Raw genomic sequence first — 14,844 nt, 5'->3', positions numbered from 1 at the left:
GGTTTCCAGGTCCCGGTCCTCCGTGTCCACAGTTGATTCTGCATGAGAGAGTGAGACAGGGTTGTTTTAGTGTCAATTTCAGGACAAACCAATCCAATCACTGCAGTACAGTAGATGCCCAAATCAACATACTGAACAACACACCCTGCAATCACATAGCAGCACCACACTACATAGACCACTACAGTGCCTGTAACACTGCATCTCTGCCATGACTGAGCCATGTTGAGGACACATACCACAACACCCTGCCTGTTGATTAAGTGTACAGGACATACAACTTGACCATGATCAGCCCACACCTAGGGGCCTGATGTGTGGACAACACTCATTACTACAGACATACCTTCAGGGTACAGGAGGGGAAAACACCCCCCCCACCCCCCCATTAGGACATGACTGGACACAATGCCAAGTGGGCCATACCAAGCATCATTTGGTAATCTGGGCCATCTTGTTTTCAGATGTGCGGGCCTCAACGGTCATGGTGCATGCAAAGTATGCATACATGAACTCACACTCCTCAGATAGTAGACCCTGCTGTTCCCACCCTTATAGATTCCTCACACTCTACCAATGCTGAAGTACCATGTGTATCTTTACACATCTGGCAATGAGGAAGAACATCATGGAGGGTCACCTTTGAGAGGGCATTTTGTCACAATGCATGACACTGGCACACATCCCAGCAGACACTCACATGACACAGCACAGCTCCACCACACGAACATCACATGGTCCCCCGCTGCAACAGGCCCTGTACACATGCATCCACTCCCAGCCACAGTCACCCTCCACTAAAACTCACCCCTGCCTACTTGCTGATGCTCCTTCAGACGTGCATCCAGCTCAGGATGTGTCACTGCCAATATGCGGACCATCAGTGGAGTCATATTGCGCCGCGCTAAACGCCCAGTGTGCAGTATCATGGCCAATGTCATCTCAGCCAATGTTTTTTCAAGCCGACTGATGTTGTCCCACCTCTTGTGGCAGTGTGTGCGTCATCTGTTGGAGGCCCCCAGGACTCGCACCTTTGCTACAATGGCCCTCCACAAGGCCTTACGCTGGTGTACCTTAAGCTGCAGGTATGGGAGAGAAGAAGGGGAAATGATCAGTCACACAGTGTCATTTACCAACATCTATCACCACAGTAGCAAGACACTTACTCATGACCATTTTTAAACTCCCAACATCACATACTGGGGGATACCTCACAAGGGCACTCTGCATGGGCGAAAACCATGTGAATGCATGCATTCACGAGGGCCTACAGGGTCACAGATAATCACACACACATGCAGGATGACTGCACTGAACACCCTAGTTGGCTTGCAGACATCACTACTCCCATGCATGTCAGCACCCTACATACATCACATTCATAACTGTGTGTGTTTTGAAGCACTGTGTGCAGGCACTGGGCCGAGTCTCTGGGTTCACAGTGTTTCAGCCAACATTGGCACACAGAAACAATCTCCCAAGCAATTCCTGTCCTGGCACCTACATGTCCAACATCCTGTGGCCCTTGATGGTTGATAATGTAACACACACCACTTACTCATAGAACTGCAGGCAGGTAAAACAGTGACATTGGGACACACACACTCCCTCACGCTGGAGACAGCTTTTTTGTCAGTGTGTGACACAACCCCACACCTTCAGGCATATCATGCTGCAGCACAAGTACATGCCTGACACCCCACCTGCCCTACAGCTACCTCGACAATGACTTACCACTACATTGGGGCCACTATAAAGCCTTGGATACTGTGCCAGCACCTCGTCCACCAGGACCTTAAGCTCCTCGCTTGTGAATGGACTGGCTCGGATCTTCACTGTCCTTGCCATCCCTGTGGCCACGGGGCACCTGTGTTGGAAGTGACTGGTGAGGGGTCCCAGGCAGCAGCAGGAGAGGTTCCCAGGCAGCAGGCACTTCAGGCAGGAGAGGGTCCCAGGCAGCAGGCACTTCAGGCAGGAGAGGGTCCCAGGCAGCAGCAGGAGAGGGTCCCAGGCAGCAGCAGGAGAGGGTCCCAGGCTGCAGCAGGAGAGGGTCCCAGGCAGCACGCACTTCAGGCAGGAGAGGGTCCCAGGCAGCAGGCACTTCAGGCAGGAGAGGGTCCCAGGCAGCAGCAGGAGAGGGTCCCAGACAGCAGCAGGAGAGGGTCCCAGGCAGCAGGCACTTCAGGCAGGAGAGGGTCCCAGGCAACAGCAGGAGAGGGTCACAGGCAGCAGCAGGGAAGGGTCCCAGGCATCAGGCACTTCAGGCAGGAGAGGGTCCCAGGCAGCAGCAGGAGAGGGTCCCAGGAAGCAGCAGGAGAGGGTCCCAGGCACCTGGCACTTTGGGCAGGAGAGGGTCCCAGGCAGCAGCAGGAGAGGGTCCCAGGCAGCAGGCCCTTCAGGCAGGAGAGGGTCCCAGGCAGCAGCACATCAGGCAGGAGAGGGTCCCAGGCAGCAGGCTCTGTGAGCAGGTGAAATGTGAGGCTCACTCCCACAGATTTATAGCCCCCTGGGGTCGTTTCTAAGCTGCAAAGCTGCAACAATTGGTTGTGTAGTTCTGCCTCATTCAAATTCATCCAATGACCGCCTCCACGGTGGCGGAGCACCCATACTGCGATTTTCAAAACTGCATCATGCCACTGCGATCGTCGCTCCCATTGGCTGTAGGCAATGCTCAATGGCGGTGATGCACCGCAGGGCCCCGGGGTGCGCTATTGCGATGGTGCATCATTCAAATTCATTTAATGACCGCCTCCGCGGTGGCAGAGCATGCATACCGCGAATTTAAAAACTGCAACATGTCACCGTGATCATCGCTACCATTGGCTGTAGGCAATGCTCCATGGCGGTGATGCACCGCAGGGTCCCGGGGTGGCTACCGCAATGGTGCATCATTCAAATTCATCCAAATACCGTCTCTGAGGTGACAGAGCACGCATACCGCGATTTTCAAAGCTGCATCATGCCACCGCGATCGTCGCTCCCTTTGGCTGTAGGCAATGCTCCATGGTGGTGATGCACCGGCAGGGCCAGGCGGCAGCTACCGCGATTTGGGCGGTGGAGCATGTCCACCACCATCTACACATGTCCATATGCCAATGGCTACCGACTTGGGAAAGGGGTGGTGCTGGTGTCGCGCCACCGGGACCAGGCGGTAGCTACTGTGATTTGAGTCACATGTTATGACAATGTCCATCTTGAACATTGCATCAGTAGACAGCAGCAACCTGGTTAAGGGCACATGATAGGGCACACAATGGCATTATCACATATGAAGTGGTCTGGGTGATGTACGGCACGCCTTGGTATGAAAATTCAGTTAGGTCGATGTCAGCCTAATTCAATATATGGTATTACGCTTCTGGGCTAGGTCCCTTCTGGCCTCAGGGGACTATGATTTGAATGAAATGGGGTGAAGTGTCGAACCGGACGATACTTGTCCTCGGTGGCGCTCCTAAAGAGACTATGTCTCTGAGTATTCAACTGGTATATAATTCCAAAGTAAACTAAGGCAAATGTTCATTGCAGTTCAACATAAAGGTTTATTTGATGAATCTCAAATTTCAGTCATCAAGACTTAATCCATTGACAATTAGATATCATAGGTCCAAATTCCAATATATCCGATTGCAATAGGTGTGTCCCTATGCATTTCGGTTGCAGAAGGACAGTGGTCCAAAGCAGTTCGGATATAAAAAACATTGATAATAAGACAAGCCTTGATGAGCTGCTTATGTATTTGTCCAAGTCCAGCCGGACAAGGAATTTACTTTAACAATGAAGAAATATTTATAGATCACATTACAAAAAATATAAAGAGCACAATCCTGTGCCTTACCGCAGGACAGAAAAATTAAAGAGATGAAAATAATTATGAGAGAGGAAAGGTTTACAGGCAAGGGAAAAGAAGAGCAAACTGGACACTTTCAGATCAATAGTACAAGTGTTTTACCAGAGTAGTATATACAGGCAATGATACACATTGGTTTATACTGTATAACTACTGTAAAAGGTCGACTTTTCGATCCCACGCTCTAAAATACATTGTGATCATCATCAGGACTTTATACAATTATATTGCCTGTTGGGAACAATCATACGCCTGTGGGAGAACAGGAGGAGAAAAAGAGAAAGTTTTTTCAGGTTTTCACCATATTTACAAGAGAGAAGGAGAGTCAGCAATGCTCCACAAATTCAAGAAGACTTTACTCGGACTCGCAGTGAGTTTGTGAAAAGGTTTTGAGTATGCAGTGAAAATACAATCATAAAAAGAAGGTGACAGTTATGTTCTTGAATATACGGTTTAAAAGACGACGCAGTTCGGTCTGGGCCGTGCATAAAGGATTTCAAGGTGGGTGCTGATTTAAAGTGAGGGAGTGATTAATGATGCGGCAGATATGGGGTGTCCTTGTGGGTCTACGTGGTGAGGGTGGTCAGCGGTTTTGTTTAAAGCATGCCTGGGATGTGACTGTCTCAGCCCCTATGTAAGCATGGAAGGTTACCTCTTGGAGAGAAGCCTGTGCGCATAGTGGAACTTGGATAGCCAGTGATTCGGATTCCGTGGGTGGGCTCTGTAAGTTCTACAGAGTATCAGCGCACAAGGTTGATAATAAGGTTAAGTCGGCAGAAAGTATTCGTTGCCGAGTAAGGGCTTTCTGCGTTTGAGAAACGCCGGCAAGGCGGTCGTCTTCCAAGATGGTGGACTGTAAGTCTGGGGAGCAAGAAATCCCAGAGTCAGTGATTCTTGCGTGGGGAAGTGGTTATTAGGGCAGGCGTTTAGCGAACCGTATACATACCAGGAGTTTTGCCGGGTGGCAAGTTATTGAGTTAGTAGGCCTGAAAAAACTTTCTCTTTTTCTCCTCCTGTTCTCCCACAGGCGTATGATTGTTCCCAACAGGCAATATAATTGTATAAAGTCCTGATGATGATCCCAATGTATTTTAGAGCGCGGGATCGAAACGTCGACCTTTTACAGTAGTTATACAGTATAAACCAATGTGTATCATTTGCTGTATATACTACTCTGGTAAAGCACTTATACTATCGATCTGAAAGTGTCCAGTTTGCTCTTCTATTCCCTTGCCTGTAAACCTTTCCTCTCTCATACTTATTTTCATCTCTTTAATTTTTCTGTCCTGTGGCAAGGCACAGGATTTTGCTCTTTATAGTTTTTGTAATGTGATCTATAAATATTTCTTCATTGTTAAAATAAATTCCTTGTCCGGCTGGACTTGGACAAATACATAAGCAGCTCATCAAGGCTTGTCTTATTATCAATGTTTTTTATCTCTGAACTGCTTTGGACCACTGTCCTTCTGCAATTGTCTAAAACCCTTGGTCCACAGCCAAATATAGGGTCCCACTTGTTTTCGAAAAAACCTATGCATTTCGGGACTCATGCCCTTCTTCAGGAAAATTTTTCACAATCTGAAAATAAAAGTGTATATGTATGTTCAGGAAGGGAGCTCAATTGCATAAGCGTATAATCAGATAAGAAAAGTGAAGTTTGTTCGTGTTCACTTTTCTTATCCGCTTTTGTCAACTATATTAAGCCCATTTGCTCACAGTCACTTCTGCAACTTTTCCTGTGGTTTTCCCATGATCATCTATTTTTATCACGGAGTGCACTCCTTCAAATGTGCATTGCCCTATAATTTCTCATTATACGCTTATGCAATTGAGCTCCCTTCATGAACATACATATACACTTTTATTTTCAGATTGCGAAATAGCCCCTGAAGAAGGGCATGAGTCCCGAAATGACTGAAATTTGAGATTCATCAAATAAACCTTTATGTTGAACTGCAATGAACATTTGCCTTTGTTTACTTTGGAATTATATACCAGTTGAATACTCAGAGACATCGTCTCTTTAGGAGCGCCACCGAGGACAAGTGTCGTCTGGTTCGACACTTCACCCCATTTCATTATCGCATATGATACACAGGTGAACGCATGTTATGCGTGAGGCACATTGGTCTGTGGTCCCTCCTAAGTCACTTAGGCATTTGATGGTTGCTCATGCTACACAGTAAAAAGCTGGTGTGAATAATGTGTTCGGAATCAATGTGTTGTGTGTCAGTGCTGGTCTTGGCAATGCTTGTCCCACTGTATGGTGTTGTCACTTACTTCGGCTTTCATTTTAAGCTCATGCACACAAGGGACATTATTTTACTGCTACTGTCATCATTGTGCTTTGGATGTGTGCCAAGTGACATACATGTATTAATGTGTGACAGGTACAGCAGATGAAAATGAGACAGTCATGATCCTCTTAGACACGTTGTTGGATGGTACGGTACAAGGCGTACTAATGTGTAATGTGTGTTTCTGTATGTGTGCATTCATATTGACCAATGTGTTGTTTGTGGCACTTGTGTATTGCTAATGGATGGGTGTGCCCTCGGTGTGTCTTATATGTCCACCCATGTGACATGGTGGGCCACGCATATCTCATGGCAGTCTTTGCTGTACCGTCACATCCTTACATGTATCTGCAATGTCCATCTCAGGATGGTTGTCAGTGACATGTGTCCATTTACATCTCAACTAGGAGGAGGCCTAATCTCATATGTCACCTGACAGTGCTGGAGGACATGGAGGATATAGCGATCATTCGCAATTTTCGCCTTGACAGACCGACACTGAAGACCCTTTGTGATCTGTTGGAGCCCCACCTGCAGTCTCGTCGCCACTACCCAACAGCTTTCACACCCACATACAAAGTGATGGCAGCCCTCCACTTTTTTGCTACTAGTTCCCTCCAGGAGACTGTGGCCAGAGCTGCAGGGATGTTGCAACCCATGTTCAGCCTGGTGCTGAGGGATGTACTTGCAGCCATGATGTTATTTAAGGATAGATACATACATTTCCCTAGGGGAGCAGAATTGGCCTGTGTGAAGAGTGACTTCTATCCCCTTGGGTACATCCCACAAGTTGTTGGTGCCATCGATTGCACCCATGTAGTTCTGGTGCCACCACAGGGGAGTGAGCACATTTTCAGAAATCGGAAACATTATCATTCGATCAATGTGCAGGTGGTGTGCCTTGCGGACATGACCATATCACATGTGTGTGCAAGATTCCCCGGCTCTGCCTATGATTATTACATCCTGAGGAACAGCATTGTGCCCCGGATGATGGCAAATCTGGTACTCGAGCATGCTTGGATTGTGGGTGAGTATGCCTAGTGGTATGGTGTCCTGTGTGTGACCTGCTGCCCTCTGCCTGTGTAACATTGCAATGTGTGTTTGTCTGTCCTAGGTGACTCTGCATATCCCAGTCAGCCATGGCTGCTAAGCCCAGTAGGGAATCCCAGGACCCCGGCTGACATCAGGTACAATGAGGCCCATGGCAGGACCCGACATGTCATTGAGCGGACTTTTGGCCTACTCAAATCAAGATTCCGTTGCCTTGACAGTACAGGAGGAGCACTGGCATACTCACCTGGGAAGGTCTGCAAGATCATTGTGGCATGCTGTATGCTGCACAACCTGGCCATTCACAAGGGGATCCCCCTGCTCCTGGACGATGATGAGGACCCAAGACCCCCGCCTGTTCAGGGCCATGAGTCTAGTGATGAGGACAGTGGAGAGGAGGAAGGAGTTGACATGCGTCAACAGCTCATCAACCGCTACTTCAGTTGAAGGTGTGTAAAGATGTACGTCTTGTACATTGTCTGTTGTCTTTGTTGTTGTTGTGCAGGGCTATCTGCTGATGGTACAGACAGGCACATGTTGAGTCACCTGTGTGTAGGAAAGGTGGCATTGATGTTCCATATGTGGAGGTATGCTGGACTCTATTTGTTAACACCTGCTGCACATGGTTTTGGTTTTGTATGCCTGTAGTCTCATGTGTATGTTTTGTGTTGTGTTATGTCTGTGATGCCACAATGACACCAGTGACTGTTGTTCTGTTGTGTCTCCCTAGATGCTTCAGAATAATCCTGCCCTACATAATGTACATCATTTGGACACATCATGGACATTTTCAAAACTGTAAATATTGCACTAAAAACGATACAGCACAAGATCTGGTGCGTCAGGTTTTTTATTTGCAAAGTGGACATGTGAGGGGTGTGGGAATATGTACATGAAGGTGGTGAATGGGCAGTGATTTGACAGTCATGGTAGATGAGATGCAAGAGTAGACACCACATGGATGTGGTGACCCAGTCCAACAGACAAGTGCCATTGCCAAGGCAGTGTGGAGAAGGACAGTCCAAACAGTCAATGCAGTGGGAAAGAGGGTTGACATCAGGGCTGGCTCCGTGACTGGTGTGTGGCTGGTGCTTTGCCTCCAGAGACTCCCAGGCTCTTCTTTGGACACCCCCTTGATCTTTTTGGTGTGGAAGGCCTACTGAATGGCCAGCGGCGTCTGAGGACTCGCCCCTCTCTGCTGGCGCAGGTGAGGATGGTGCACTGTCATCCTGCGGCACAACAGAAGGGGGTGGAGGTGTTGATTGTGATGCAGGCCTGTCCCTCAGCAACGCCACTTGCTGGGCCATGAGGTCCACCATTTGACCAATGAGTTTGTCGATGGACCTCATCAGCAGGATGAGCTCATGTAAAGGTTTGTCTGACCGGCCACTTTGTCCCTGGACCTGTTCATTTGCACCGATGACTCTGGTGAAGTGGTCCAGAGTTGGTGTGCCAACCTCCTGAGGTCTGGGGGAACCCTGGCCCTCCCACCTGCCCTGCTGCCACGGACCTGTTGCCTCGCCACGGTGGGTCCTCGCACACTCTCCCTGCCTTCCACAGTTGGTGTTGTGTCCTGGTCATCCCCTGGGACAGGGAGGGGCTGATGGTGGTGGTGGTGGTGGCCAAAGTGGCAGCGGTGGAGGCACAGGCCACGACTGCAGGGGTCTGCTGTACAATTGTTGGTTCATATTTAACAACAAGGGGTGGTGATGGACAGAGTTTCTGAATTAAGCAGAATACTCTCACCCAGTCAAGAGATCAGGGCTTGATCCAACACCGGTTTTTAGCTCACTGCACCATCCCAGCTCAGAACCTGGCTATATGCAAATTAGTCTGTCCCTGGCCCAGTGCATCATGGGAACAGGGCAGACTAAACTACCAAGCCAATTTTTTCACTGGACGGAAACAAGCTTCCGGGGACCGGTTTCTGGCATTTCAGCCGTCGTCGGCCTGGCTTGCTTGAATCCTGATGGTGCAATGAGCAAGCGACTCACGCCTGAGTATACACTTCCACGCTTAGGGTGGACAAAATATTTAACAACAAGGGGTGGTGATGGACAGAGTTTCTGAATTAAGCAGAATACTCTCACCCAGTCAAGAGATCAGGGCTTGATCCAAGACCGTTTTTTAGCTCACTGCACCATCCCAGCTCAGAACCTGGCTATATGCAAATTAGTCTGTCCCTGGCCCAGTGCATCATGGGAACAGGGCAGACCAAACTACCAAGCCAATTCTTTCACTGGACGGAAACAAGCTTCCGGGGACCGGTTTCTGGCATTTCAGCCGTCGTCGGCCTGGCTTGCTTGAATCCTTATGGTGCAATGAGCAAGGGACTCACATCTGAGTATACCCTTCCCTTTGACTGGGTGAGAGTATTCTGCTTAATTCAGAAACTCTGTCCATCACCACCCCTTGTTGTTAAATATTTTGTCCACCCTAAGCGTGGAAGGGTATACTCAGACGTGAGTCCCTTGCTCATTGCACCATCAGGATTCAAGCAAGCCGGGCCGACGACGGCTGAAATGCCAGAAACCAGTCCCCGGAAGCTTGTTTCCTTCCCAGTGTAAGAATTGGCTTGGTAGTTTGGTTTGCCCTGTTCCCATAATGCACTGGGAAGGAACAGACTAATTTGCATATAGCCAGGTTCTGAGCTGGGATGGTGCAGTGAGCTAAAAAACGGTGTTGGATCTAGCCCTGATCTCTTGACTGGGTGAGAGTATTCTGCTTAATTCAGAAACTCTGTCCATCACCACCCCTTGTTGTTAAATATTTTGTCCACCCTAAGCGTGGAAGGGTATACTCAGACGTGAGTCCCTTGCTCATTGCACTATCAGGATTCAAGCAAGCCAGGCCGACGACGGCTGAAATGCCAGAAACCGGTCCCCGTAAGCTTGTTTCCTTCCCAGTGTAAGAAATGGCTTGGTAGTTTGGTTTGCCCTGTTCCCATCATGCACTGGGACAGGAACAGACTAATTTGCATATAGCCAGGTTCTGAGCTGGGATGGTGCAGTGAGCTAAAAAACGGTGTTGGATCTAGCCCTGATCTCTTGACTGGGTGAGAGTATTCTGCTTAATTCAGAAACTCTGTCCATCACCACCCTTTGTTGTTAAGTACAATTGTTGGTTCAGCAGATGTGGTGGTGGGGTGTATTGGGTCCTGGGACCTGTTGGGCCTTGGCACACCAGATGGGCCGGCCTGGAGCTCATCATCCAAACTATCCTGGGAGTCAACATCCGAGAGTCCATGTACCTGGGGTGGAGACTGGCTCTGCTGGTCGTTGTTGTCATCAGCAGCGAGTTTTTCATCACCTGTGGATTAGATTGTGAATGGTCAGTGTTGGTCTCTGTGCAAGTATTCTGTTAGCTGCATGTAATCAACTATCTGTACACTACAAAATTGAGGGATCTTCACGATTATTAGTAATGACATTACTGGTGGTAATTACATGGTGCCGAGGAACATGAATAACTGGTACATGTAATGTATTGATGCATTGCATGCAACTGCATGGTGGGAGTAGTAGTACAGGCCTCCCTCACACAAACAGAACTCTCATGCAAGATGGATACATACCTGTTAGGTGAGGGTGGACAATGCAATGGCTGCCACATACTCCTGGGTGGTGTGGGGGAGGTCAGATCTTTGTAGGCTGTTGGACAGGGGGCATGGTGGGAGTAGTAGTACAGGCCTCCCTCACCCAAACAGAACTCTCATGCAAGATGGATACATACCTGTTAGGTGAGGGTGGACAATGCAATGGTGTTTGGGTTGTGCAAGGTAGTACTTATCAGTGTGTCAGTTGACATTAGTTTGTACTTACCAGCCTCCACTCTCCGGCTACTCCTGTGAGTCTCTCAGGATGCACTATGGCAAGCACCTTCTCCTCCCATGGTGTGAATGTTTTTGGTGGAATGGGAGGGCCACCGCCAGTCCTTTCAGCCAGCTCCCGGTTCTTGCTCCTCTTCTCCTTGACAACCCTCTTGAGATTCATGCCACCGCTTCATTATCTCCTTCTTGGATCTTGGGGTGGTCCCTACTGCATTGACCCTTTGAATTATCCTTTCCCACATTTGTGTCCTTGTGGCTAATGGTGTCTGTTGGACCAGGCTACCAAACAGTTGTGGTTCCACTCTCACTATCGACCATGACTGTCAACTCACTCTCTGTGAATTTGGGCATTTTCTGCGCTGCCATGGTGCGTGGTGTATGAAGTGTTTGTGAGTGCAGGGGTGTATGTGGTGTTGAGGTGTGAGGTGTGTTGTGTGGTGGGGTATTGTTGGTGCTGGTGTGTTGGTGGTAGTGGTGGTGGGGTTGGTGTGGTCTGTGTCCTGTGTTCTTTTGCCTCTCCTGTCAGATGTGGTGTATGGCCTTCTCTTCTGGAGTGTTGCAAAGGATTGTGGTCAGTGAAGGGGCTGGTTCTATGCTCCGCTGTGTGGGTGTGTCCAAATGTTATTTTGATATCATGTGTGCTGTGGGTGTAGGCCAATGGATTTGTATTATTTTTTGGGGATCTGTTCTTTAATTGTTATGTGTTTTGTGTAATTGTGGGGCATGGCTACTTTACTTTGTGCCAGTTTTGGCATATTTGCGGTGTTTTGGCATCGACTACCATGTTTTTCGTGTTTGATCTGCTGCGGTAGATATGCTGCGGCTCTTCCGCTGTCTCTCCCATTCACTCCTGTTAGCGACCGCGGCGGTCGGAAACACCGGATCATACCGCTGGACCATCGGGGATATACTAATTTCCTGTGTGGTGTCTCCGCTTTGCTTGCGGCGGGTTGTGAGTTTTCCGCTGCGTTTCTGACCGCCGGGGTCGGTTTTTGGACGTCTCCTCCCACGTCGAGCAGTTTTTGTTAGCCCGTTACCACCGCGGTCGGTCTTTTTTGGCAGTTGAGACTAATTTGACCGCCGGTTTATCCACGGTCCTGGCGGGCGGTTGTTTCCCGCCTCCGTGGCGGTCGGGGTGATATTCCGCCCGCTATCCTAATGGGCCCAAAGTGTCTCTATCGAAGTTTCAGTATTGCCGACAGGAAGTCACCTATTTAGGTCACCTACTGTCGAGGGAGGGTCGCAGATTAACATCAGAACGCATAGCTGCCATAATCAACATGTCTGTCCCTAAAACCCAACGCGAGGTATGCTCATTCCTTGGGATAAATTCGTATTGTCGGCAATGGATCCCTAACTTCTACTTGCTAGCAAAACCCCTTCTTTACCTCACCACCAAAGATGTGCATGAGCCTTTGCCTTGGACACCTTATTGCCAGCAAGCTTTTGAACAATTCAAGACTGCGCTGTGCTCTGCTCCTGTGCTTGATAATCCTGACTTCCAGAAGCGTTTTGTCCTATATGTACACAGGGCCAACGGTTGCGCACTTTTGCTACTAACACAGGGTTTTGGTGGTAAGCAGAGACCCTGTTCTTACTTTTCAGCCATTTTGGATAATGTTGCCAGCGCACTCCTTACCTGTCTGAGAGCTGCTGCTGCGGCAGCGGTATTGATCAGACAATCAGCAGGGCTCATCCTTGATACTGATCTCACAGTGATGGTACCTCACGGTGTGGACACACTATTGAAGAAGACAAAGACACTGCACCTCACCAGTTCATGTCTTACTGAATATGAACTGACTCTGTTTGCTCCCCACATTACCATAAAAAGATGAGCCACTTTGAATCCAGCCACGTTACTACCCCTCCCTTCGGAAGGAGAAGACAAAATATGTACTTGATTGTCTGTTTCGAACAGAAGAAGAAACAAAGGGAAGGGTAGACCTGACTGATGTTCCCTTATCTGACCCCCAAGGGGAACTCTATGTTGATGGCTATTGCTTCAAACTGCTGAATGGTACTACTACTGCAGCCTATGCAATCACCACACTACATACTGTAGTTGAGACATCCCATGTCCCATATCAGTCAGCCCAAGCCGCAGAATTGGTTTCTCTCCTAAGGGCCTGTGAATTAAATGAGGGGCTGGCTGTTAATGTCTACACTGACAGTCAGTATGCCTTCAGCGTAGCACATCATTTCGGGTACCTTTGGGCAGTGAAGGGGTTCCTGACAACTCATGGACAGAAAACATCACATGGCCCCCTAAAACGTAGATTGTCATCAGCACTGACACTCCCTGACAAACTAGCTATAATAAAATGCAGCGCACATAAAGCTGTTGTGGACGATGTGGGGAGGGGGAATGATTTTGCGGACCAGACAGCTAAAGAGACAGCCTGGTCAAAGATGAGTAAAATGTTTGTGGCAGGTCCTGCTAGATGGGTTCCAGACAATGGAATGTTTGAGAACACTGTGGAAAGTGTGAGTGAGATACAAAGCGAGGCGCATGCAGATGAATTGGCAATGTCGGACGAGAGAACAGGGCGTCTAGTTGAGGATGGGTGTTGGACTGACTTATCAAGCGAACAAAGGTGGTTGCTGCCAAATGCATTCGTTTTTCCTGTAGTCACCATGGCTCATGGCCCAGCGCACAATAGTGCAAAGGGTATTTGTAAACTGTTAGACCCAGTATGACACAATGAGAATATCCCTAAAGTTGCAGCACACTTGCTGAGACACTGTATCATTTGTCTTAAGCATAATCCTGGAAAAGGTACCCCTACACCTGCTGGTAATTTCGCACCACCGTCCTTCCCTTTCGAGGTTCTCCAGATGGATCTCATCTAAATGGAACGAGTAAATAATATGAAGTATGTACTGTGGTAGTTTGTACGTTCAGTAAGTGGGTCGAGGCCTACACAACCATGGAAATGGCAACAGCAAAGGCACTCCTCAGGGAGTACTTCCCGCACTAAGGATTGCCACGTGTTATCTAGAGTGACAATGGGAGCCTCTTCCATGCCAAGTCCATTGAATTGGCGTGTAGGGGTCTGCAAATTGTGCAGAAATTCAGTGCAGCAAATCATCCTCAATCAGCCGGTCTTGTTAAAAAATACAAAGGCATTCTTAAACTGAAAGTAACAAAAATACATGAAAGCACAGGATTGCACTTGCCAGATGCACTGCCCCTAGCACTAATGTCGGCAAGGGTGACTGTGCATTCTAGGACTGGATTGTCTCCCTACGGCGTGGTCTTCGGCGTGCCTCTAATGCATGATGCATCCTGAAACCTAAACTTTTTTCTGAAATTGAATACCCTCTTCTGATTCATTATTTGTATGCCTTGTTTAAAGATCTGCCTTCTGTCCACCAACAGATATCTGCCTCCCTACAACCATTGCCAGAGGTTCCAGGACATCAGATTCAGCCTGGGGACTTCATCCTTGTTTGTCAAATTCAGTGCAAATCCTGCTTGGAGCTGAGGTGGAGAGGCCCCACCCAGGTGCTCCAGGCCACTCGGACAGTTGTGAAAGTGGATGGCAGGAAGCACTGGGTGCATGCTTCGCATGTAAAGAGGGTCCCTCTTCCGCTTCCGTATGATTCCTGGGTGAAAGATGGGATCGCCAACCAGGAAGGGGATCTGGTCCTCTGCTTTGTTCCCTTTTCCGACGCCCGGCTGAGAGGGGCGCGGACTGACGTGGAGAGCGACAAGGCCTTATTCGAGCCGATTCCCCCTGAGATAAGGGCCGCTCGGATACCCCAGCTCCTGGAGCACAAACACCTGAGTCTTGATCCCCAACTAAATGTGAGCA

Source organism: Lissotriton vulgaris, chromosome 8, assembly GCF_964263255.1.
Source record: "Lissotriton vulgaris chromosome 8, aLisVul1.2, whole genome shotgun sequence".
NCBI classification, from domain to species: Eukaryota; Metazoa; Chordata; class Amphibia; order Caudata; family Salamandridae; genus Lissotriton; species Lissotriton vulgaris.
This window is presented reverse-complemented; position numbering follows the sequence as displayed.